This window comes from Podarcis bocagei (assembly GCF_964188305.1).
Source record: "Podarcis bocagei genome assembly, chromosome: 6".
Lineage (NCBI taxonomy): Eukaryota > Metazoa > Chordata > Lepidosauria > Squamata > Lacertidae > Podarcis > Podarcis bocagei.
The window spans coordinates 101,450,315-101,477,763 of NC_138130.1; the positions used below are offsets into that span (position 1 = coordinate 101,450,315).

At 48.3% G+C, this 27,449-nt stretch overlaps 1 protein-coding gene across 1 annotated transcript in view; it reads left to right on the forward strand.

The window, feature by feature from the left end:
- The window catches only part of ARHGEF17 (Rho guanine nucleotide exchange factor 17), a 197,123-nt gene that overhangs the window by 92,727 nt on the left and 76,947 nt on the right, over nt 1-27,449 (forward strand). The window lies entirely within an intron of this gene.

Consider the following 27,449-nt stretch of genomic DNA (forward strand, 5'->3'; position numbering starts at 1 on the left):
TAGGGCAGAAGGCCGGGAGATGAAAAGTAGGGGGCGCCAGAGGATGTGACAGGAAGAATCAGCTACGTAAATCTCGCTTTGTCTCCATCCTCTTCCTCAACTCTGATTTCTGTAAGGGCAAGACTGGGTTTAAAGGGGGGGAGAAGCTGGTTGGCAGTATTATTCCCCTGGGTGGTTGGACTTAAGAAGGCAGGCAGCTGCAGGGTGGCTGAAGGCACGGCAGTGCCCCACATACGGCTGCCATGTGGGATATCTTTGAGGGCGAAAATGGCTAAGAAGCAAATCCTACACAAATCTGGAGTGGAGTCCCTAAGACCTTGCATGGTGTCCTGAGACATCTGCATTGGCTCGCAGTACATTTCCAAGCACAATTCAAAGTGTTGGTGCTGACCTTGAAAGCCCTAAACGGCCTCGGCCAATATATAGCATCTCCACCCCCAGCACTGAAGTCCAGCACTGAGGGCCTTCTGGCGGTTCCCTCACAGCGAGAAGTGAGGTTACAGGGAACCAGGCAGAGGGGCTTCTCGGTGGTGGCGCCCGCCCTGTGGAACGCCCTCCCTTCAGATGTGAAGGAAATAAGCAGCTATCCTATCTTTAAAAGACATCTGAAGGCAGCCCTGTTTAGGGAAGTTTGAAATGTTTAATGCTGTATTGTTTTTAGCACTCGATTGGGAGCCTCCCAGAGTGGCTGGGGAAACTCAGTCAGATGGGCAGGGTATATTATTATTATTATTATTATTATTATTATTATTATTATTAGCCTCCTTCAGAAACTCCTGCAGCCGAGCAGTTGGCTCTGCTTTCCTTTGGGCTGAAAGGGGTCTCAGTGAGGCTGAAAGGGGTCTTTGTCGTCTGAGCAGCCCAGGACCTCCAGACTCACTGCCCAGGCCTGCGCCCTCGAGAGGTCACTTTGGCTTCAAATGCAGCAAAAAACAACAACCTAGGAGGCAGCAGTTACAAGTTACCAGTCTCTGCAGCCACAGCTGCCACTGCGATTCTCCAGCTGTTTCCCTTCACCCCGGAGGTGCCCTCCATTGTCTATGGAGAAAGACCGATGCCATCAGCCCCTTGTGCCCTAATGGCGCAACCACTATCAACGACTTGGATGATGGACTCAAGGGCATCCTGATCAAATTTGCAGATGACACCAAACTGGGAGGGGTGGCTAACACCCCAGAGGACAGGATCACACTTCAAAACGACCTTGACAGATTAGAGAACTGGGCCAAAACAAACAAGATGAATTTTAACAGGGAGAAATGTAAAGTATTGCACTTGGGCAAAAAAAATGAGAGGCACAAATACAAGATGGGTGACAGTACATGGCTTGAGAGCAGTACATGTGAAAAGGATCTAGGAGTCTTGGTTGACCACAAACTTGACATGAGCCAACAGTGTGACGCGGCAGCTAAAAAAGCCAGTGCAATTCTGGGCTGCATCAATAGGAGTATAGCATCTAGATCAAGGGAAGTAATAGTGCCACTGTATTCTGCTCTGGTCAGACCTCACCTGGAGTACTGTGTCCAGTTCTGGGCACCACAGTTCAAGAAGGACACTGACAAACTGGAACGTGTCCAGAGGAGGGCAACCAAAATGGTCAAAGGCCTGGAAACGATGCCTTATGAGGAACGGTTAAGGGAGCTGGGCATGTTTAGCCTGGAGAAGAGGAGGTTAAGGGGTGATATGATAGCCATGTTCAAAGATATAAAAGGATGTCACTTAGAGGAGGGAGAAAGGTTGTTTTCTGCTGCTCCAGAGAAGCGGACACGGAGCAATGGATCCAAACTACAAGAAAGAAGATTCCACCTAAACATTAGGAAGAACTTCCTGACAGTAAGAGCTGTTTGACAGTGGAATTTGCTGCCAAGGAGTGTGGTGGAGTCTCCTACTTTGGAGGTCTTTAAGCAGAGGCTTGACAACCATATGTCAGGAGTGCTCTGATGGTGTTTCCTGCTTGGCAGGGGGTTGGACTCGATGGCCCTTGTGGTCTATTCCAACTCTATGATTCTATGACTACGGCACCCTGCAACGGGTTCTAGAAGGGCAGGCGATATTTCCACACCAGTTATTTCCTGCTCTCTGCCAACCTGCCATTCCAGAGAAGTCGGATCAGAAGCTACCCTGAATTGAGTCAGATCATTTGCCCATCTGGCTCAATACACACTACACTGGCTGGCAGCAGCTCTCTGGGGACTGAGCTAGGATTCCCTCCCAGCCTGACCTGGAGATTCCCTTGGGAACCGAACCTGGGGTCTTCTGCATACCAGGCAGGTGTCCTGCCACTGCGCTACAGCCCTTGCCAGGCCTGTACAGGTCCTCATCAGCAGTCTTGCAAGGCGGAAAGGGGCACAGCACACAAACATGAGTGCTAGAAACCTTTTCCCCCCTGAACTCTACAGTTCAGATTCTCCAGAGCAGGGATAAGAAATCTACAGCGCTCTAGAGGTTTCTGGAGGTCAACAGCTGACTACTGGCAATGTTGAACAGGGGTGATCAGAGTTGGAGTCCCAATAACATCTAGAATGGCAGGGTGCACATGTCTACCTGTATGTGATGATCAGAAAGGACCTCTGCCTACTAACCATACCTTTTTGTTGTGTCCAACTCTTCGTGACCCCCTGGACCAGAGCATTCCAGGCACTCCTGTCTTCCACTGCCTCCCGCAGTTTAGTCAAACTCATGTTCGTAGCTTCAAGAACACTGTCCAACCATCTTGTCCTCTGTCATCCCCTTCTCCTTGTGCCCTCCATCTTTCCCAACATCAGGGTCTTTTCCAGGGAGTCTTCTCTTCTCATGAGGTGGCCAAAGTCTTGGAGCCTCAGCTTCAGGATCAGTCCTTCCAGTGAGCAATTCCTCCCTGATAAGTGCCACGTGCCCAGATTTTAATTTGTTTGAAGATGTATTTTAATTAATTGATGTCTGTTTTTATGCATATTGTGTTGTTTTTAGCCGCTCTGAGCCCGGCCTTGGCCAGGGAGGGCAGGATACAAATATTAGTAGTAGTAGTAGTAGTAGTAGTAGTAGTAGTATGTCCTCCCCTCTCCTCCCAAGTAGCCGCAGCTGGATGGACACTGAGGTGGCTGTTCTGATGTTCCTGCCTGTCTCATCTCCTCTTCCCCTGCGGAAGATGAAAAGGGGATCTGAGAGCTGACCAGGAACATTCGGTCCTTGAGACGGATTCCCTGTCCCAGTGGCTCATCGGTAGATCCCTAGCAGGGCAAAGCTTTGCTGTGGAGGACCTATGCCTCCCTTTGTTCCTCATCGGAGAAGACCTCGAACAGGACAGGACAGGACTGAACCCTCATAGTCAATGTCATCGAAGTTGCTTCCCAACTGATAGCTTGGTCTGTAGTCAATGAGACTCTTAATCTCGGGGTCAAGGGTTCAAGCCCCACAAGTGATTCCTGCGTTGCAGGCAGTGTTAGAAATTAGCCAGGCGCGTTTCCCAACTGGTGTGGGTCCAATAGTGACCACGTCGAGACCTCTGGATGCCAGGATGGCGAGTGGGGAAAGCAAAATATCCCTTCAAGAAGGATACGAAATATTTTCCTTGAAGTTTGAATTGGTATTATTCTGGATTGTTTTGATGCTTTGATGTAAACCGCTTTGAGAGTTGTTCTTTAAATATAAAGTGGTGTAGAAATAATAATAATAATAATAATAATAATAATAATAATAATAATAATAATAATAATACAGTGGTACCTCTGGTTGTGAACGGGATTCGTTCTGGAGGCCCGATCACAACATGAAAAGAGCGCAACCTGAAACGCAGTATCTGCGCAGGTGCGTGGTGTGATTTGGCACTTGTGTGCATGCGCAAAGCGCGATTTAGCGCTTCTGCACATGCGCGAACGGCAAAACCCGGAAGTAACCCTTTCCGGTACTTCCGGGTTGCTGTGGGACGTATCCTGAAAGAACCTAACATGAAGCAAACGTAACACGAGGTATGACTGTAATAATAATAGTAATCGTAATAATAAATCATCCATCGGGGGGAATGGCACCATTTGGCCATTAGATTATGTATCTGAATTTTCGGTCCCTTCCAACTCTACGATTTTTTATTCTATTATACCCGGCAGATTTGCACATCCTATGGTCCTTGTGCCTAGCACTGAGATATAATCAAAAAGCAAACCCTGCGATTTATCAGAAGGCGTGAGATTTCTTGAATCGAAACGAGTTCAAAAAGCCGGCGTTAGAGCAAACACTGCGCGTGTGCACATGCGTGCAAGTCGTTTTCAGATGATGCTCAGCATCCTTCTCTCTCTCTCTCTCTCTCTCTCTCTCTTGGCCAATCCTTTTCTCTCCCACTCTGACGGTGATTGCTTCTGCCTGCTGGATGCTTCATAATAACAGCAGCAAGCAGCCGCGTTGCAAAGAGGCAGTTACACCTGCTAGAGAATAAGAGAGCGCGATTATATATGTAGAAAGGGGAGCAGAGAGGACTGTACGGAGGAGGAGGAGAAGGAGGAGAAGAATCAAAGGCAGCGGCGCAGAAGGAGAGAAGGGACGGGTGATCTATTCACACCCCTTTTGCAAAGCCACCTCCCCCCTTCCTTTTTTCCCTTTTCTTTTTTTGTGGGTGGCACCTGGTTTTATTTCATTCCCCCGTTAAGAGAATTTTTGTGCCGTTGTCGGACGGGCAAACCCACCCCCCGGGAACCGCATGCTGCAGATGGTGAGGACCCTCGCCCAGTTCACAATCGCATTGGAAGACATGCGAGAACTCGGGGACGCTGCGGCTGGAGATGCGACGCTGAGCGCCCCTCCCTCGGCCGGGGGGGCCACCGAAGAGGGGCAGGAGAAGGCCAGGTGCAGCCCCACCAGGAATGGCACCGCCGAGGTGATGTGTGTGCGCACGGGGGGAGGGCTGGGGAAGGGAAAAGGAAGGCGTGGAAGGGAAGATGGCATGACACCCACACACCCCAGAGCCTTTTTTTTGGGGGGGTGGCAAATTGCGTCGTCGGCAAAGCAGCGTTATGGGGCGCCGCCAGGAGAATCTCTAGCCCAGGGTGGCGATTGCATGCATTGGGTTGGATGGAATTGGAGGAAGTTCCCCGGGAGGCTTTGCTGAAATGTCCCAGAGATGGCTGGCGCCGTTGTTGTCGTGCCATGGAAGTGTGTGGGGGGGTGTTTCATCACAGAGAGAGAGAGAGCAATAACAACAGAGGCACGATCAGGGACGGGTGGGTTTTGAGGGTGCGGCAGGGGGAGATGGCTGGGGGGCAGGCGATCGTGGCGGGAGCATCCTTGCCAGGAGAGGGCTTTCGGTGACGCAGTGCCATTTCTTTCGGGTTTTAGTGTGGCACACAGCCTGCCAAGTGGGGGAAGCACCTGGTGCTGTCTCTGACAGCTGCCCACCTGTTGGGCTCTCCCCAGGTTCAGCGGGCGATTCTCCAGTACACGGAAGCACCTTGCTTCGAGGGAGGAAGATCCACGTGGAGAGCTTGTGTGCTGGTGGGAATGAGGTCCCCACACCTGCTTGGTTTTGCTCCAGAGATGAGGTTGCCCTGGGAGGCCTTGGCAAACATGAAATCTTTTTTTTTTCATTCCAGGCAAGCTAAGCCACCCTTAGCTGGTATGGGCCTTGCTGCCTTTGCAATGGAGGTTAAAGGTAAAGGGACCCCTGACCATTAGGTCCAGTCGTGACCGACTCTGGGGTTGTGGCGCTCATCTCGCTTTACAGGCCGAGAGAGCAGGCGTACAGCTTCTGGGTCATGTGGCCAGCCTGACTAAGCCGCTTCTGGCGAAGCAGAGCAGTGCATGGAAACACTGTTTACCTTCCCGCCAGAGTGGTACCTATTTATCTACTTGCACTTGACGTGCTTTTGAACTGCTAGGTTGGCAGGAGCAGGGACCAAGCAACGGGAGCTTACCCCGTTGTGGGGATTCGAACCGCCGACCTTCTGATCGGCAAGTCGTAGGCTCTGAGGTTTAACCCACAGGCAATGCAGTTTAGGGTGATCTCAAATCCTTCTTGTAGACTTGCACTGAGGTGGGGGGTGGGCAGCCAGGGAGTTGGGGAGCTTTTATTTTTCCATGTTGTCTTGACGAAAAACACACCGGGTTTGGCTCTTGGGCTGTTTTGGAGCTGCTTCGCTCCAGAAAGCAGCCTTCAGTCAAGACGCCTGCAATATTTTCATTCGTTTTGATGCTGAAATGTGGGGCAGGGTTGGAATAAGCACCGGGGGCTGAAATAGGGGGCTGGTTGGGGACGAGAAATCCAACGCATGACGTTAGCGAAACTTTCAAACGTTCTGGAATTTTTCACTATAGCTTCCAAGCGAAACCGTCACTCTTCAACCAGGCCTTAGCATTTTGGGTTGGGGGAGCGGGGGTTAAAGGATTGTTTTGTTCTTATTTCTATTATGTATCTCAGGTTTTTATTTGGTACTTTTGTGCTGTGAACTGCCCTGAAGTCTTCGGGCGAAGGATGGCAAACAGGGCCTTCTCGGTGGTGGCACCCGCCCTGTGGAACGCCCTCCCATCAGATGTCAAGGAAATAAACAACTACCTGACTTTTAGAAGACATCTGAAGGCAGCCCTGTTTAGGGAAGCTTTTAATGTTTAATAGGTTATTGTATGTTAGTGTTTCGTTGGAAGCTGCCCAGACAGATGGGGTATAAATAATAAATTATTATAATATTATCATTATTATATTCAATAAATGAAATCCCGCCTAAGGTGACCATGCCAGCCTTCACCAAACATGGTGCCCTTGGAACTACAACTCCCATCAGCGGAGGCTGGCTTGCCCCAAAGAGCAAACTGAAGGATAAACAAGGCTGTGGGCTTCTCGTTTCCAGGCTCTTGAACGTGTTATTCTGGCACTTAAGAGTTTGAACTGAATGATGCCCTGAAGGGCATCTCCATCTGCCCCGGCGCCGTCTCCCCAGGCTTACTCATTGCCTGGCTTTTTGCCAGGGATTCCACAAAGGGCAGGCATGGAATTGGATTGATTTCATCTTCATCATAGAAGGCTTCTCCACGACCGCACAAACAGGGCGCTTGGATTAGCCTCACCAGGAACGGTGGAGTTGAGTCAGAAAGAGAAACCCACAGCTCAGACCCCAGGGCAGTCTTTTGGCACGAAAAAAATTGTTAATAATAATAATTTGTACCCCGCCCATCTGGCTGGGTATCCCCAGTCACTCTGGGCTTCCAACGAAGATTAAAAATGCATTAAAATTTCACACATTAAAAACTTCCCAGAACAGGGCTGCCTTCAGATGTCTTCAAAATGTCAGGTAGTTGTTTATCTCTTTGACATCTGATGGGAGGGCGTTCCACAGGGAGGGCGCCACCACCAAGAAGGCCCTCTGCCTGGTTCCCTGTAGCTTCACTTTTCGCAATGAGGGAACCGCCAGAAGGCCCTCGGCGCTGGACCTCAGTGTCCGGGCAGAACGATGGATTGGAGATGCTCCTTCAGGTATCCTGGGCCGAGGCCGTTTAGGGCTTTCAAGGTCAGCACGAATTGTGCTTGGAAACGTACTGGGAGCCAATGTAGGACTTTCAAGACCGGTGTTATGTGGTCCTGGCAGCTGCTCCCAGTCACCAGTCTAGCTGCCGCATTCTGGATTAGTTGTAGTTTCCAGGTCGCCTTCAAAGGTAGCCCCACGTAGAGCGCATTGCAGTAGTCCAAGCAAGAGATAACTGGGGCATGCACCACTTTGGCAAGACAGTCTGTCGGCAGGGAAGGTCTCATCCTGCATACCAGATGGAGCTGGTAAACAGCTGCCCTGGACACAGAATGGACCTGTGCCTCCATGGACAGCTGTGAGTCTAGATTGACTCCCAGACTGCGCACCTGGTCCTTCAGGGGCACAGTCACCCTATTCAGGACCAGGGAGTCCTCCACACCAGCCCACCTCCTGTCCCCCCAAAACAGTACTTCTGTCTTGTCAGGATTCAACCTCAATACCAACCTGTGGTTTGTTTGGAACGTTATGGAATCACAGAATTGTAGAGTTGGAAGGGACCCCAAGGGAATCTCAATGAAACCATCCATGACTGATGGCCACCCAACCTCTGCTTAAAAGCCTCCAAGGAAGAAATGTGAATTTTTGTTGCTAGCTCAATATTGTTGATAGCGGCTAGCGGTATCTCTCTGGGGTTTTAGATGGGGGGCATTCCTGGCCCTACCTAGTGATTTCAGATATTGAATATGCAAGCTTCTGCCTGCCTGGTCCTTCTTTTGAAACACCAGCGAATTAATGCAGAGACCGTGGTTGGAATGTTGTATGGAACCGTGGTTTTTGAAACGGCAAATAATGGTTATTTGTGACTCCTGTCCAGCAGCTGAACTGGACTTTGTTTCCTGCCAGGAAACCACAATCTGTTGGATTATGAGCCTGGGCTTCTTCCCGGTATTTCGGGGTTCACTTAGCCTTGTCCCCCCCCCTTAGGGTCTCCGCTGCGGAACGCGTTCTCTCCCCCAGGTTGGGAGAGCGAGAAACACGCGTCCGTTTGCTCGTAGCGACGAAAAGGAAGTCCACAAACTTTGGAGATTACCGTATTTTTCGCTCCATGAGATGCACCAGACCATAAGACACACCTAGTTTTTGGAGGAGGAAAACAAGAGAAAAAATATTCTGAATCCCAGAAGCCAGAACAGCAAGAGGGATCTGGCTTCTGGGATACCGTGCGGCTGTACTGGCTTCTGGGATAGCCGCGCGAAGCCTCTCCTGGGCAGCTGGAGGAAGGCTTCCCCAAGAGCCGCGCTCCCTTTAAAGAGCGTGCAGAGCCCCGGTCCACAGGTGACTTGCCTCTCCTGGCCTGGAGGTGAGCGCTCCTCCTGCGGGAACTTAGTTCCCTCCGCCTCTCTGCCCTGAGCCTCTGCAGCTCAGGAGAGGCTGGAGGGTTACCGGACCCAGAGGCAACCTCAGCTTCCCCTGACGGGGCTGAGAGTGGAGCACCTGCAGGCAATGGGTCCTCCATCCCCTCAGGAGCCAGAGCAGACTCACCTGGTGCCTGCACCTGAGAATCCAGCACAGGTGAGGACCCTTCAGGCTCAAGCCCCGCCCCCGGCTCAGCTGGTCCTGGAGGCGGGGACTCCTGTGCAGGCTGGGATCCCTCAGGTTCAGCCTCCGAGTCCGAATCCCAGGCCATCACAGCAGCCCTTCTCCCTCCTCGGGGAAAAGCCCCCAAGAGCCACACACACGCTCCACACAGCTCTTTAAAGTGAGCGTTGAGCAGAGCCTCCCGCCTGCATTCGCTCCATAACACGCACACACATTTCCCCTTACTTTTTTAGGAGGGGAAAAGTGCGTCTTATAGAGCGAAAAATACGGTAAGTTTTTCACTCTCTACTGACTGAGCTATCCAGGAGTTGCATTTCTGGACAAAGAAACCCCCTCCTGGGGTATCTGTTCGGCACGCGAGGACCCTCCTCATTTGGCTGAAGGATTGGCTTAATTGTGTCCATCGCGTCATGCATAATGGGATGGATGTTGCTTGGGGTCAACTGCTTCTTCAGAGAGGCTCTTCCGCCAGACCTGGAGGCAGCGGCGCTTCTGAGTACCAGTTCCTGGAAACCTCAGGAGGGGGAGAGAGTTGGTCTTGCGTTCGAATCCTGCTTGCCGGTTTCCCAAAAGACGCATCTGGTCGGCCACGGTGAGAACATGGCCTCATCCAGAAGGCTCGTCCTGTGCACTCATAAATGTCGCCTTTCTCGTGGATGATGTGTTTTCCGCGGCTACAGTGTGAGATCCTTCCCACCTCCCTCAGCTCACGATTAGATCTTGTTGTTCTTCCCATCCACCCAGGCTAAAAAAGCTGCTGTTTTACTGTGGATTACTGGTACAGATAAAGGGTTGTGTGAAATCAGATTCCCGGTCTGTGTGTGTGTCGGAGAGAGAGACAGAGAGAAATCAAACAGTGTAGCTCCATAGTCTTCTGTTTTGCTGGTGGTTTTATTCCAGATTAAGAATTCAATCCTAAACATTCATATGACCTTGGAAGCAAAGCCCTATTAAAATAATTGAAGTGATGCTGTCTCTGTGGTTTCGCCGTCCGCCGAGTTTGCGATTCCTCTCCCCCGCTTCCCAGCTTTCTTTCCCATCTGGTGGAGAGTTTCTGAAGAACTCCAAATCCTTGGGAGCAATTCGTGTGACGTTCCGTTTAATTGTTTCTTTGATTCCGCTTAAGAGTCGCTTCCCATAAGCATAAGAACATCAACGTTAAAAACAATTCCCTACGTGAAAACAATTTCAAATCCAGGTACCAAGGCAGGCTGGGATAAAGATCTGTATTTAGAAGGCTTGTTGAGAAGCAAAGGTCTTTGATAGCCGATAGATTCTCAGCCTGTCGAACACGTATAATGATAATATAATAATCATAATTTATTACAGTGGTACCTCGGGTTACATACACTTCAGGTTACAGACTCCGCTAACCCAGAAATAGTGCTTCAGGTTAAGAACTTTGCTTCAGGATGAGAACAGAAATCGTGCTCCGGCGGTGCGGCAGCAGCAGGAGGCCCCATTAGCTAAAGTGTTGCTTAAGGTTAAGAACAGTTTCAGGTTAAGAATGGACCTCCGGAGAGAATTAAGTACTTAACCTGAGGTACCACTGTATTTATACCCCGCCCATCTGGCTGGGTTTCCCCAGCCACTCTGGGCAGCTTCCAACCGAATATTAAAAACACAATACAGCATTAAATATTAAAAACTTCCCTAAACAGAGCTGCCTTCAGATGTCTTTTAAAAATAAGATGGTTGCTTATTTCCTTGACATCTGATGGGAGGGCATTTCACAGAACAGGTGCCACTACCAAGAAGGCCCTCTGCCTGGTTCCCTGTAACCTCACTTCTCACAGGGAGGGAACCGCCAGAAGGCCCTCGGAGCTGGACCTCAGTGTCCGGGCTGAACGATGGGGGTGGAGACATTCCTTCAGGCCATTTAGGGCTTTCAAGGTCAGCACCAACACTTTGAATTGTGCTCGGAAACATACTGGGAGCCAATGAGGATCTCTCAGGACCGGTGTTATGTGGTCCCGGCGGCCACTCCCAGTCACCAGTCTAGCTGCCGCATTCTGGATTAATTGTAGTTTCCGGGTCACCTTCAAAGGTAGCCCCACGTAGAGCGCATTGTAGTTGTCCAAGCAGGAGATAACCAGAGCATGTACCATTCTGGCAAGACAGTCTGTGGGCAGGGAGGGTCTCAGGCGGGAGTTCCACTGGGCAGGTGCCACCATACTATAGACCTGAGTCTTTCCTCATACAGAGAGGACTTCCTAATGAGATGGTCTCTGTACGAGATGCTTACCTGCAGTGCTGCCCAGTGATTGGTTGGGTGGTAATAATGATAATAATCAGGGCGGTGTACAACATTTAAGAAATGTTTTACAGAGTATAATAAAAACATAGTACACAGCATAATAATACACAGCATAATAAAAATAATCTTAATAACCATGTCCTACACCACCATAGATTATTTAAAGGCCTGCGCAAGGAGGAACATTTTTGCCTTCTGTCTAAAGGCATGTAATGATGGTGCCAGGCAGGCCTCTCTGGGGACAGCATTCCACAATTGGGGAGCCACCACCAAAAACGCCTTTTCCCTTGTTGCCACCCTCCGTATCTCTCAGGGAGGGGGGGACACAGAGAAGGGCCCCGGATGACAAGCACAGGGACCGGGCCTGTTCATATAGGGCCGCGGTTCTCAACCTGTGGGTCCCCAGATCTTGTTGGACTACAACTCCCATCATCCCTGAGCTCTGGCCTTGCTAGCTAGGGGTGATGGGAGTTGTAGTTCAACAACATCTGGGGATCCACAGGTTGAGAAAGGCTGGTATAGGGAGAGGTGGTAAAGGCATTGAGGTCCTGAGCTGTTTAAGGTTTTGTAGGTCAGCGCCAGCACTTTGAGTTGGGCCCAGAGACTAATTGGCAGTTGGGACAAGATCCATGTAATAAGCTCAAACTGTGCTGTTCTTTGGGACACAGGTGACGCTGTGGGTTAAACCACAGAGCCTAGGACTTGCCGATCAGAAGGTTGGCGGTTCGAATCCCCGCAACGGGGTGAGCTCCCGTTGCTCGGTCCCTGCTCCTGCCAACCTAGCAGTTTGAAAGCATGTCAAAGTGCAAGTAGATAAATAGGTACTGCTCAGGCGGGAAGGTAAACGGCGTTTCCGTGCGCTGCTCTGGTTCGCCAGAAGCGGCTTAGTCCTGCTGGCCACATGACCCGGAAGCTGTACGCCGGCTCCCTCGGCCAATAAAGCGAGATGAGCGCCACAACCCCAGAGTTGGCCACAACTGGACCTAATGGTCAGGGGTCCCTTTACCTTTGTGTTGTTCTTTGCAGCTGCTGAAATTTCTGAACCATCTTCAGAGGCATCCCCATGTCTCACACCTTGCAGCCACCCAGAGAAGGAAGGGGTGAGGCAATTTTGCTTTGCCCTAATAGGGATTTGGATACCAGTTGGACCACCTTGTCAGCAAATACGGTCAGGAATTAAGCTGGAAGATGTTCCGGGAGTCCGCTGTCTTGGCAAGTTCCTGCTTGAAGTGACCCTGCCTGGGACTTCACCATCTCCTGATTTCACGCTTATCCGAATGTTGCAACGCAGAATGTCGCTTGGCAGATCGATGAAGTATTTAAAGACTTAGCTTGCGATGGATTTTTTTTAAAAAACACGAGTTTGCAGATTAATGCAGAAACCAAGCAGAGCATATATGTTCATGCCTAGCATGTGGGCTCACTAACCTCAGTGTTGCCACTTCCAAATTCTGACAGGTCTAAGGAGGGGCACATTAGCTTCCGAGAAGCCCTAAAGCAGAGATGGCGGAACCTGTGGCTCTCCAGATGTTTTTTTTCTCACTCCATCATCCTTGGCCATTGACAATGCTAGGTAAAGGTAAAGGGACCCCTGACCATTAGGTCCAGTCGTAGCCCGACTCTGGGATTGTGGCGCTCATCTCGCTTTACTGGCCGAGGGAGCCACCGTACAGCTTCCGGGTCATGTGGCCAGCATGACTAAGCCACTTCTGGCGAACCAGAATGGAAACGCCGTTTACCTTCCTGCCGGAGTGATACCTATTCATCTACTTGCACTTTGATGTGCTTTTGAAATGCTAGGTTGGCAAGAGCAGGGACCGAGCAATGGGAGCTCACCCCGTCGTGGGGATTTGAACCACCAACCTTCTGATTGGCAAGCTCTAGGGGTTGCGACTCTGGGGTTGCGGTGCTCATCTCGCTTTATTGTCCGAGGGAGCCGGCGTACAGCTTCTGGGTCATGTGGCCAGCATGACTAAGCCACTTCAGGCGAACCAGAGCAGCACATGGAACAGTCGTTTACCTTCCCGCCAGAGCGGTACCTATTTTTCTACTTGCACTTTGACGGGCTTTCAAACTGCTAGGTTGGCAGGAGCAGGGACTGAGCAACGGGAGCTCCGGAACCACCGACCTTCTGATTGGCAAGTCCTCGGCTCAGTGGTTTAGACCACAGCGCCACCCGCGTCCCACTGGCAATGCTAGCTGGAGTCTATCTCTGCAGCATCTCTGGAGCCAGAGTTTCCTCTCCCCTAAAAATACAGTTTGGAAACTGCTGTTGTAAAGCATAGCTGGGGTTATGACTCTGCAAGTATTTTTCTGAGCATGCTTCCCGCCCACTCCCTTTCGCACGCTGCAAAAATCCACATTGCTCTCTTTGCACCAAGCAGGCTGGGAAGGGCCCACCCTCAGCCAAAAACGCCCTGCGTCGCTTAAGAGGAAGAGGGGCACCAAATTAGCCTCGTTGCCCAAGACTGAGCTTTCCAGGCACATTCTGAGAACCATTTTGCAGCCTTCGCCTCCTGCTTGCTTTTGCAGTCGCCAGATAACGGGAACAGCCTGGAAATGAGTTGCTTGACAAGAACCATAGAAACGCAAGACGAGTCCAGCTGGGTTGTCGCCAGGGAGGAGAGAACCTGTTTCTTTCAGTTTCTCGTTTTCCGAGGCTTCGGTGCAGTTCTCCTCATCTGTTTTCTGTTTGGTTTTTTAAAAAAATCACTGCGAAAATTCACCGTGCAATTTTCTCCTTACACATCCATCCTTCTGTGCAACTCCCCGTCATTCGCACATTTTTGCTATGCAAATGCCCCATAATAATATGCATTACTGTATGCTACTTTCAGTGATAATGCGTGTTTTTATGCCTCTGCGTTTTTCTACACTTTACTTGGCTGCTTTGCAAAATTCGGAGACCTGTGAATTCTGTAGGATGGCTGCCCTCTGGTTTGTGCATTGATTCAGAAAGTGAAAACTGACTCAGATTCCTTTCCCATCCCTAACTGTACCACGTACTCCAGCATCCTTTTTTTTTTAAAAAAAATATATTAGGTTTTCCACAATTATAACAAATATCACATAACAGAACAACAAAAAACTACACCAAAGAAGAAAACAATACGAAAAACATCCTACCCACCACCATAACGAATAAACAATAAAAATGAACTTAATTCTTTAAAAGCCCAACCTTATGTACATATTGATTGACTTCCTCTAGTCCCTCCCTTCTGAGTTTCCTTGTATCTGCATGTAACAGATTTCCAGTATCATTATTAAACAAAAATATTTCCGATTATAATCTAACTTATTCACTTTTCTTACTGTTCTGAATCCCATTTATTTAATTAAATCCTAATTTAATCCTAGGTCTTTTTGGTGCTTTCAAGTGATTTCTAATTTTTTATATTACAATATTTATTCAAATAGTCCTTAAATTTCTTCCAATCTTCTTGATATTCCTCTTCTTTCTGGTCGCGAATTCTTCCAGTCAGGTCAGCTAGCTCTGAAAAGTCCATCATCTTCATCTGCCAATCTTCATCTGCCAATTGGTACTTCTTGTGCTTTCCAGTTCTTAGCTAGTAAGATTCGAGCAGCCATTGTGGCATACAAAAATAATTCAACATCTTTCTACGTACTCCAGCATCCTTGCCCCACATGGTGGCCAGGTTTGGGCGCCCAGCCTGCAAGAGCCCTCTTAGAATCATAGAATCATAGAGTTGGAAGAGACCACAAGGGCCATCGAGTCCAACCCCCTGCCAAGCAGGAAACACCATCAGAGCACTCCTGACATATGGTTGTCAAGCCTCTGCTTAAAGACCTCCAAAGTAGGAGACTCCACCACACTCCTTGGCAGCAAATTCCACTGTCGAACAGCTCTTACTGTCAGGAAGTTCTTCCTAATGTTTAGGTGGAATCTTCTTTCTTGTAGTTTGGATCCATTGCTCCGTGTCCGCTTCTCTGGAGCAGCAGAAAACAACCTTTCTCTCTCCTCTATGTGGCATCCTTTTATATATTTGAACATGGCTATCATATCACCCCTTAACCTCCTCTTCTCCAGGCTAAACATGCCCAGCTCCCTTAGCCGTTCCTCATAAGGCATCGTTTCCAGGCCTTTGACCATTTTAGTTGCCCTCCTCTAGACACGTTCCAGTTTGTCAGTGTCCTTCTTGAACTGTGGTGCCCAGAACTGGACACAGTACTCCAGGTGAGGTCTGACCAGAGCAGAATACAGTGGCACTATTACTTCCCTTGATCTAGATGCTATACTCCTATGGATGCAGCCCAGAATTGCATTGGCTTTTTTAGCTGCCGCGTCACACTGTTGACTCTTCTCTGTGTGTGTGTCATTGTGAGCAGCATAACTGCCTCTGTCTTCTACTTAGCTGGTATGACTAATGGTGTACGTCACATTCTCCAAGAATTGCATTTGTCTCCTTCTCAAAGCCTTCCCAGTCATTCATCTTGGTGATGGACTGGCATGTGATGGTCTCATGTGTCACACTGAATCCCTTCTTCAAGGGGAAATGAGCGGGATTCCCAATTGTGCCCCCCCAAGTATTTCAGTCACTATATATTAAGGTCCTTTATTGCTGCATCACACTTTTGACCCATGGAAGCTGGTCGTCCACTAAGACCCCACCAGTTGGTTGCGCAGCTGGTTTTTCCTGCCTAAGGATAAAACAGGGGTAGGCAACCTAAGGCCCGGGGGCCGGATCCGGCCCAATCACCTTCTAAATCCGGCCCGCAGACAGTCCGGGAACCAGCATATTTTTACATGAGTAAAATCTACATGAGTAGACTTAAAACGCATCTCTGGGTTATTTGTGGGGCCTGCCTGGTGTTTTTACATGAGTAGAATGTGTGCTTTTATTTAAAATGCATCTCTGGGTGATTTGTGGGGCATAGGAATTCCTTCATATTTTCCCCCCAAATATTGTCCGGCCCACCAGAAGGTCTGAGGGATGGTGGACCGGCCCATGGCTGAAAAAGGTTGCTGACCCCTGGTATAGAACCTTAACATTTGTCCTCATTGAAATTCATTCTTGTACAGTGCTGCCCCGCAAGACGAATGCCTCGCAAGATGGAAAACCCGCTAGACGAAAGGGTTTTCCGTTTTGGAGGTGCTTCGCAAAACGAATTTCCTATGGGCTTGCTTCGCAAGACGAAAATGTCTTGCGAGTTCCTGCGGGGTTCCCCCCCCTTTTTCCCAAGCCGCTAAGCCGCTTATCAGCTGATCCGCTAAGCCCGCTAAGCCGCTAATCCGCTAAGCCGCTAATGGGCTTGCTTCACAAGACGAAAAAACCGCAAGACAAAGAGACTCGCGGAATGGATTCTTTTCGTCTTGCGAGGCACCACTGTATGTATATAACTGCATGTATGTAGCTCTACTCACTCCTACTCTATAATTCAGTATAGATATATTTCTTATATATTTTGTGCTTTAAAAAAAACACATTTAAAAATATCTGTTCTTTATATTGATCCACACCAATAAAAAAAGAGATGTCAAATTACGTGCTACTAAATCTGTATAGTGTTTATCCTCCAAGAAACTCAAAATAATGTCCATGGATTCCACCCCATTGCCTCTGATATTATTTTATTTACTTATTATGCAATATATTTATATCCTGCCAAGTTGGAACTCAAGGCGGTTTACAACATTTAAAAAAAAATCGGTCGTAGAATAAAGAATAATAAAAGTAAATGGGTTCAAAACAATACATCACAATATATCTGAAAACAGCAATTAAAATTTGAACTGACAGCAGCCCATAATCAACACCGTCTTCACCCTTTTAATTGTTGCTTCCTTGTCTGAACAGAAGCACAGGAGTCAAGTAACATTGATCTTATCATGAAGAAAAAACTTTGTTTGCTGATTGGAATCTCCGTCCCACAGCAAAGTTTCTTTTTCTTCCTGTAAGATCTGTGGGGTTTAAGGCACACACCTCGTCTCTTGCTAAGGCAGAGTAGAGACCCTGATATCAAGACCCTGATATCGTGCTTCGCCTCTTATCGTGCTGGGTCTCTACTCTGCCTAGCAAGAGACGACGTGTGTGCCTTAAGCCTGCATAGTGGGGTAACTGCCCACAAAGGACCAGGTGTACAGCCTGGAGGTCATTTTGGACTCACCGCTGTCCACGGAGGCGCAGGTCAGTTCTGTGTCCAGGGCAGCTGTTTACCAGCTCCATCTGGTACGCAAGATGAGACCCTCTCTGCCCGCAGACTGTCTCGCTAGAGTGGTGCATGCTCTGGTTATCTTCCGCTTGGACTACTGCAACACGCTCTACGTGGGGTTACCTTTGAAGGTGACCCAGAAACTGCAATTAATCCAGAATGCGGCAGCTAGACTGGTGACTGGGAGTGGCCAACAAGATCACATAACACCGGTCTTGAAAGACCTACATTGGCTCCCAGTACGTTTCTGAGCACAATTCAAAGTGTTGGTGCTGACCTTTGAAGCACTAAATGGCCTCGTACAGTATAGCTCAAGGAGCGTCTCCACCCCCATTGTTCTGCCCGGACACTGAGGTCCAGCTCCGAGGGCCTTCTGGCGGTTCCCTCATTGCGAGAAGCAAAGCTACAGGGAACCAGGCAGAGAGCCTTCTTGGTGGTGGCGCCCGCCCTGTGGAACGCCCTCCCACCAGATGTCAAAGAGAAGAACAACTACCAGACTTTTAGAAGATATCTGAAGACAACCCTGTTTAGGGAAGCTTTTAATGTTTAATAGGTTATTGTATTTTAGTGTTTTGTTGGAAGCTGCCCAGAGTGGCTGGGGAAACCCAGCCAGATGGGCAGGGTATAAAGAATTATTATTATTATTATTATTATTATTATTATTATTATTATTATCATCATCATCATCATTATTATTGTAGCAAGAGCAAAGCCACATGGATCTTATCGTTTGCTCATTTTGCTGATTGGAATCTCCCTGCCTTGCAGATCAGGCAGGCAGGAAAAGGCCATTTACTTTGCAGTAAAGTGCCGCTTTCTGGTCTGCTGGGTCTGCAATCCCAGTCGGGCAGTACATTCTCAATATATTACGGGGTGGAAAAAATATGAAACCTTTTTCTCGATCTGGAGTTCACACCGATAGAAGACAAAGCATTGATATATCGCCCACACCTACTCTTGACACCTTACTGCTTTTGCGACTCTGGTGACTCAGAGCAGCCGCAACACTGCTGCAGACAAGATTTCTGCTTCGGAAAGCGCTTAATCCAGTAATTATGTCCAATTAGCCCCACAGTAAACATGCCATGGAAGCCTTCTAGCAAGCACCAGGCAGGAGCTAAAATTTCCATTCCCAGCATCTCCCATAAGGGCCGGGAAAGGCTCCCTTCTTGGAACCCAGAGAGCAGCTGCCAGCCTGTGTAGGCAGCATTTTCCCCAACCTGATGTCCTCCAGATAGTTTGGCCCCATGCCGGCCAGGGGCTGATGGGAGTTCGTCCAAAACATCTGGAGGTCTCCAGGTTGGGGGGAACTGGTGTTGGTAATACAGTGGTACCTCAGGTTACATACGCTTCAGGTTACATACGCTTCGGGTTACAGACTCTGCTAACCCAGAAATAGTGCTTCAGGTTAAGAACTTTGCTTCAGGATGAGAACAGAAATTGCGCTCTGCCAGTGGAAGGCCCCACTAGCTAAAGTGGTGCTTCAGGTTAAGAACAGTTTCAGGTTAAGAACACACCTCCCGCGTGGCTTAGGATCAGAGTTTTCCTTCTCCTAGGTGGGCTCCCTTCCCAGGTGGACGAGCCCCATTTCCCCCTCACTTCCCTCTATAGCATGTGCAGAAACTCCTTTCTTGACCCTAGATTCGGGCAGGTAGCCATGTTGGTCTGACACAGTCAAAATAAATAAAAAAAATAAAGAATTGTCCAGTAGCACCTTAGAGACTAGGAGCGACGCGGGTGGCGCTGTGGGGTAAACCACAGAGCCTTGGGCTTGCCGATCAGAAGGTCGGTGGTTCAAATCCCCGCGACGGGGTGAGCTCCCATTGCTCGGTCCCTGCTCCTTCCAACAAAGCAGTTCGAAAGCACACCAGTGCAAGTAGATAATTAGGTACCGCTCTGGCGGGAAGGTAAACGGCGTTTCCGTGCATTGCTCAGAAGCGGCTTAGTCATGCTGGCCACATGACCCGGAAGCTGTACGCCGGCTCCCTCGGCCAATAAAGCGAGATGAGCGCCACAACCCCAGAGTCGGTCACGACTGGACCTAATGGTCAGGGGTCCCTTTACCTTTACCTTAGAGACCAACTAAGTTTGTTCTGGGTATAAGCTTTCGTGTATCTGAAGAAATGTGCATGCACACGAAAGCTTATATCCAGAGCAAACTTAGTTGGTCTCCAAGGTGCTACTGGACAATTTTTTTAATTTATTTCCCCTTCTTGACCATCGGACCCACTCTTGGTCTCATCCACTCAGTCTGCCAGACCCTGTTTTCACATGCAGGGGAAGTCTATATAGCTCTGTCTTTGATGAATATTCTTAAATGTTTTTATAAAATTGTTTTTATAAAATAGTTCTGAGTCAATTTGGAATGGCACATTTCTGTTTCTCTCAGTTTCTCATTTTTCCAATCATTCCCTGCATTGCCCACAAGTTTGCAATTCTGTTTGTTTGTTTGTTTGTTTGTTTGTTTAAGTTCTTGTGAAAATTAGCCAGCATTTAGTGCACATTTTGCTATGTAATTTTGCCCAATGTGCATATTTTTTTGCCATCAGCTCCCCCTGATATATTGCATTTCTGCATAGCCTTTTCATTAATACATGCACTTTTATCCACACTTTATCCTGTGTTTTTGGGCACGTTATCTGGCTGGAAAGATCCATCGCCCAAATTCGGGGAACTGAAAATGGGTGGCTGCGTTTCAGTTTGTGTACCATTTCAGAAACAGGTAGATTTGCCCTTCAAATGTGAATTTAGTTGAATTTGAAGTTATGAAAGGTGAAGTTGAGTCAACTAGCCATGATTCCTTCTGGTGGTTCCCTCCCTGTGAGAAGCCAAGTTACAGGGAACCAGGCAGAGGGCCTTCTTGGTAGTGGCACCCGCCCTGTGGAACGTCCTCCCAGCAGATGTCAAAGAGATAAACAACTATATGACATTTAGAAGACATCTAAAGGCAGCTCTGTTTAGGGAAGTTTTTTTTTATGTATTTTTAATCTTTTGTTGGAAGCTGCCCAGAGTGGTTGGGAAAACCCAGCCAGATGGGTGGGGTAGAAATAATAAATTACAGTGGTACCTCAGGTTAAGAACTTAATCCGTTCTGGAGGTCCGTTCTTAACCTGAAAGCGTTCTTAACCTGAGGTACCACTTTAGCTAATGGGGCCTCCCACTGCTGCCGCCACACGATTTCTGTTCTCATCCTGAAGCAAAGTTCTTAACCCGAGGTACTATTTCTGGGTTAGCGGAGTCTGTAACCTGAAGCGTCTGTAACCAGAAGCATCTGTAACCCGAGGTACCACTCTATTATCATATTATTATTAGGACTTGCCCTGCCAAACCAAAAAGGCCTCCTTCTCACCTGAAATATACCTGACTCGTGTTCTTAAAGCCAAGTTTGCTTTCTGCCGTAACCCTCAGTCTGCAAAGCTGACAGCTGAGGATGCTAAAATCTGGAACCTGAAGCTTACTGGTGTCTCCCCCCCCCCCTTTCACAAAAGCTGTTTTCCTCTGCTAACGCAGCCCACCTAAAACCTGCGTTTGGCGGAAGGAGAAGGCGTTCGCCTTGTGTGCTTCTGTGGCCTTCTGCACGGGATTTGAGCTTCTGGCAATAACAAAACCCCATGTTCTCTACCCTCAGCCAACACTGTCATTGCAGCTGATGTCCCAATGCCTGAGTGACTGTTTTGTCGGACTGGGGTAGTCACAGCAGCTGGTGTGAATCGCTATCTGTTGCACAGAAGGGGGGTGGGCGCAGAGACGGCATAGCTTTGGGGGCCAGTCGGAGGAAAGATGCTTTCTCAACTCTTGCAGCTTGGAGGTTGAAATCTTTGGGCATCCTAGGTTTCAGGCATTTTGACAGAAGTAGTTCATAGCCGTCACGGAGGTGAACCTGAGTGCGAGGCGACAGAAATTTGCATTTTTGCTGGGTTTAGTATCGAGCGACATCCCTAAGGATAAAAGGAACGTATTCCTTTACGCAACCGCAGCAGCCAGAATTGTAGTGGCGAAAAATGGGGAAAATGATAAATACCACAATTATTAGAATGGGGAATCAAACTTCTTGAATTCGCGGAGATGGCAAAATGAACAGCATTGATTGGCTACTCTAATCAAATAATTAATAAAGAATGGGAATGCGTTAAAGAATACATGGGAAAAAGTGGGAGCTTAAAAATTAATATGCAAAAGTATAAAAGGTGCAAGGAGATGGGATAATATTATATTGAGGATGGAATAACAAATAGAGCGAGTAAAGCAACAATAACGAAAATAATAGTAGGCGAAGAACACAAGTGGAGGGAAGTATTGGGTTGTGGGGGAGGAAGGTGAAGGGATTAATTTAAATTGTTAAAGATTGGTATAGGATTTAAGAGATTCAAATTTCCATAAAGATTCTATAAGGAAAGCAGTTCTTTTTTAAAAAAAAATAAAAAAGAAAGAAATTTGCAGTGTGGTCCTCGCTGGTGCTAGGCAGAGATGCCCTCTTTTCAGATGTGGTCGCCCTCAGCCAAAGAATCATGGGCTGGGTACCATTTTGCCCAGGACATGAAGCGAGGCAGTAGAGATGATGGAGGCACACACAGAGATTGCCTTGCAAAAAGCTGTGGCTGGTTTATTTAAATACAGTCGTACCTCGGAAGTCGAACAGAATCCGTTCCGGAAGTCCGTTCGACTTCCGAAACGTTCGGAAACCAAAGTGCAGCTTCCGATTGGTTGCAGGAAGCTCCTGCAGCCCATCAGAAGCTCTGTCGGACATTCGACTTCCAAAAGAACGTTTGAAAACCAGAACATTCACTTCTGTGCACACTTGTGCATTCCTTTTCCTTTCACCCCACCAGAATTCAGGCTTGAAAATGATGGGGTTTTTTTCTTTTTTCTTTTTCCAAGCCTAGTTGGGTAGAGGGTGTGATATTCTTGGAGAGTACAGCCGAGGAGGCAACAGCCGTCGCTGCTGTTGCTATAAAATAATAATCGTCATAGATTCACTCACAGCTTAATGCCAACGAAAGCTGCTGTTTCTAAGACCAGTGCCGCAAGCGTTAAAATAAACATTCATAATTCAAACCTTCGAAACATAGAAGCATCCATCCTTAATTAAATAAAGCAATTTCCTTGAAGCAGCAGGTGGGGGTCCAGAAAAATATGGAAGGGGGTCGCTGGCAGTTTCAGAAAGGTCGACATCTGGGTAGAGAAGGCAGGGCATTAGCCAGACCTTTCTGTAGGAAACGGAAAGAATTTATTTATTTGTCATAGTTATCGTTTACTCCTCTCCCGCCCCTCCTTCCTAGTCCTGATTTCAGCAAGAGGAGGGGCGATATGACCCTGCAGTGTGGCAGGCTGCTTTGGCACAGAGGAATGGCGGGTGGCGCCAGCTGGGGGGAGCCCAAGAGAAGAAGGCTCAGAGTCCAGGGATTGGTGGGGCGACGATGGGGGGGTCAGAGGGAGAAGAGGGAGCAGCCTGGGAGGAGGAGGTGTCAGAAGATGGAGAGGGAATGAAATATACTCGGAGTCGAGAGTGGATTTCATACTCTTTATTCAGCTCATAGTAGTGAGGAGGAATGAGTGTTTCCCCAAAGTATCTGCTTTATATACATTATTTACACAATGGGCCCCACGTGATTGGCTAATTCTGGGATTCTCCTGTAGGCCAATCAGGTTGCGGATTCACTTCCATCTGGAGCTGGATTGGGTGGCTCCTGCAGACCAATCAGACTGCTGCATTCTGGACCCTATTGTTCTAGGACCAATCAGACTGCTGCATTCTGAATCCTATTGTTCTAGGACCAATCAGACTGCTACATTCTGAATCCTATTGTTCTAGGACCAATCAGACTACTGCATTTTAGATCCTATTGTTCTAGGACCAATCAGACTGCTGCGGTTTGGATCCTGTTGTTCTAGGACCAATCAGACTGCTGCATTTTGGATCCTGTTGTTCTAGGACCAATCAGACTGCTGCATTTTGGATCCTATTGTTCTAGGAACAATCAGACTGCTGCATTCTGGATCCTATTGTTCTAGGACCAATCAGACTGCTGCAATTTGGATCCTATTGTTCTAGGACCAATCAGACTGCTGCGGTTTGGATCCTGTTGTTCTAGGACCAATCAGACTGCTGCATTTTGGATCCTGTTGTTCTAGGACCAATCAGACTGCTGCATTTTGGATCCTATTGTTCTAGGAACAATCAGACTGCTGCATTCTGGATCCTATTGTTCTAGGACCAGTCAGACTGCTGCAATTTGGATCCTATTGTTCTAGGACCAATCAGACTGCTGCATTCTGGATCCTATTGTTCTAGGACCAATCAGACTGCTGCGGTTTGGATCCTATTGTTCTAGGACCAATCAGACTGCTGCAGTTTGGATCCTATTGTTCTAGGACCAATCAGACTGCTGCGGTTTGGATCCTATTGTTCTAGGACCAATCAGACTGCTGCGGTTTGGATCCTATTGTTCTAGGACCAATCAGACTGCTGCAGTTTGGATCCTATTCAACTCAGTACATAACAGGGAACAGGGCTTTGTGAGCGGGGAGATTCTGTGGCAGAGAGGTGGCCAGAATCAGAGACAGAAGCCGAAGTCGGAGAGGAGGGAGGGGAAGGAAGTGGAAGAAAAGTTTATTTCTGTTCAGATGTACTTTTTGTTGTAAAAAAATTGGGAAACAAAAAATTGGAAAAATAAAATATCAAAAAAATAAAATAAAAACCAACCTCTCTGGATGGTTGGAGATAGTGAGGGGCCTTGCTTGGTTTGAGCATATAACCCATCACAGGTGATTTCTAAGAGGGATTGTGAAACAACGTCACTTTGATGTTGTATGGCTTCCATTTATATGCTTTATAAATAAAAATAGTGCACTGCATAGACACACACACCCCTGCCAGCAGCACATGCCCCTATGTGGCGAGGTTACCTTATCCATATGTGACTCTCAATTGCAAAATGTCTCTTTCCGGAACCTATTTTATTAGAATGATCGCAAGGGTCAACTGAACCTTCTGTTTATTGTATCCTAACCACATATGCTGCACACAGTCGTCGTTTTTTTTGTTTCTTTATTGTTTCTCTTGTTTGTACAGTGGTACCTCGGGTTAAGTACTTAATTCGTTCTGGAGGTCTGTACTTAACCTGAAATTGTTCTTAACCTGAAGCACCACTTTAGCTAATGGGGCCTCCTGCTGCCACCGTGCCGCCGGAGCACGATTTCTGTTCTCATCCTGAAGCAAAGTTCTTAACCCGAGGTACTATTTCTGGGTTAGCAGAGTCGTATGTAACCAGAAGCGTATGTAACCTGAAGTGTATGTAACCCGAGGCACCACTGTATGTGGTGTTTTGAAAACATAATAAACACATATTTTAAATATAAATAATAATAATTTTTAAAATCCTCTTCCCCGGGAACTCTGGGAATTGTAGCTCTGTGATAGGACTAGGGGTAGCGCACCCTTAACAAACTACAATTCCCAGGACTCGTTGCCGATTGAGGGAAATTGGCGCCAACGTGCTGATTATTGTTCCTGTGGATTTAAAGAACATGGCTGCGGAGAATGAGTTTAAGATTGGGAAAGGAGAGCCAGAAATTGACAGACACGTCCGTCCCTTGGGTGCAGGCAGGATTCCTTACCGTAGAGGCGGTTCTTACCGTCTTGGCTCATGTTTCCTCTGAACACCTCTAGAAATTAAACAATAGCATCTTTTCCCAGCTCCAGGCCAAGAAAAGCCTTATCCAGTTTATTTCTCCCCAATTCAATGCACAGGAGGAAGAGCGGGAGCAAAAAAAAACGGCGAACCAGTTCTCTGGCTGGGGCCGTTCCTGATAGCATCTGAGAGAAAGGGAATTTTGGGCACCTGATCCTCCCAGATCTCAGTGGATTTACTGAGCACTTCCTGTCTCGTTGCAACAGATGTAATCCTGCACTGCATTGATTCTGTATTACTCACTAACTTAATTAAGAGCCAGCCATTCCTGATTTAATTGAAGGATAAACAGCTACGGCGTTCATTCCTGAGTCACACGGGAGGCTGGCAAAGGTATCCACAATCAGGGCCGCTGAGAGCAGGATTGGGCCCTGGTGGGGGGGAGGGAATCAGGCTCCCCCACACACAACAGCAAGGGTGGACTGGCTAGATATCTTAACGTGGGGCAGAAAATAAATGTGGGGTCTTGTTTTTATGCTAATAATAAGTATGATGATATCCATACCTGTTCAGAATATTAAGATCTTAATGACTAATATCGGCAATATAAGCACACAAACAATGGATGCTGAACTGTTCATGCATTTACGTTAAACTTGTACATCTAACACAACACAGTGTGTGTCACGCAACGAGTTTGCTGTATTCACGCAGCCGCCGCTTACGAAACCCTGCAAATTTGACTGCAAGGAGATGGCACTGCACAGCCAGAGTGCAGAAGCGAAAGTTCATACGTAATTGGGAATACTTAGAAAGGTTTGGTTTGCGGCACAAGTTTGCGGGCTGTTATCCAGAGTTGTGGGTGCACGGAACACGAAGAATATGCCGCATTTTTCGCCCCATAGGACGCACCGGCCCATAGGACGCATCAAGTTTTTTTGGGGGAAAATAAAGCAAAAAAAAATTATTTCCCCCCCCCCCAGGCGCTTGTGGGGCCAGCAGCGGGGAGAAGCGCTCTTCTCCCCGCCGCCCGCCTTCAGATCAGGTCCGGGGACAGCGGGGAGACGCGCTGCGCCTCCCAGCTGTCCCTGGAGCTTGCGGGGCTAGCGGCGGGGTCTCCCCACCGTCAACCTCCAAACCAGTTTGGGAGACAGCGGGATGGCGGCGTTCCGCCTCCCTCTGTCCCCCGACCTTGTGGGGCTGGCGCTGGGCTCTCCTGAAGCCTGGAGAGCGAGAGGGGTCGGTGCGCACCGACACCTCTCGCTCTCCAGGCTTCAGCGAAAGCCTGCATTCGCCCCATAGGATGCACACACATTTCCCCTTCATTTTTGGAGGGGGAAAAGTGTGTCCTATAGGGCGAAAAATACGGTAGTGTTATGAGTTTTGATGGAGGGCTTAGGCTGAATGCCTGGGCTCCCTTCTAATTCTTGGGAAAGCCTAGCTAGCTTCCTGGCAAAGTGATCGATCACCTGGGCGATGGGCCATTAAGGGGAACAAAGGGAGAGGCTTTGTGCGAGATGGCAAGTGGGTATGTGGGTCCCCTCCCTCAACTCTCAGGTAGTTAGAAGGACAAAGGCAGAGTTGACCGTTGACTTGGAACCAAACACTGCAAACCCGGAAGTAAGTTTTCCGGTTTGTGAACTTTTTTCGGAAGCCGAACATGCTCCATTTTGAGTGTTACGCTTCCGGTTTGAGTGTTACGCTGAGGTCTCTCTGTTTTTGCTATTTATTTTGCGTTTTTGTTTTTGCGGCTCTTTTTTTTGTTTTTGTGACTGTGTGGAACCCAGGTCAGCTACTGATTGATTGACTGATTGATTGATTGATTGATTGATTGTGTGACTGCAGTACATTCTTTATTGCTTTCATTTTTATGGATAAATGGTCTCGTTAGATCAGGGGTCTCCAAGCTTTCCTTGCCTCGGGCCGGTGTCTCGAGCGATGATCGTTCAGCAGGCCGGAGGGCAGGGGAACACGCGTTCATACGCACGCGCACATGCTATTTCTGGCGCACTTCCGGGTCGGAGGAGGCCCGTGCGCATGCCCACAAGTATTTCCAGTGCTCCTCCAACCCGGAAGTGGGTCCCCGCGCCACGCCGGTAAGAGCAGGCAGCAAGGGTTGCTGCGGGCCGGATAAACGAGTCCCTTGGGCCTTATCCGGCCCCCGGGCCGTAGGTTGGTGACCCCTGCGTTAGATAGTAAAATTCATGTTAAATTGCTGTTTTGGGGGTTGTTTTTAAAAGTCTGGAACGGATCAATCCGTTTTGCATTACTTTCTATGGGAAAGCGCGCCTTGGTTTTGGAACACCTTAATCCGGAACGGATTAAGTTTGAGAACCAAACAAATCAATGAATTTGCAAACG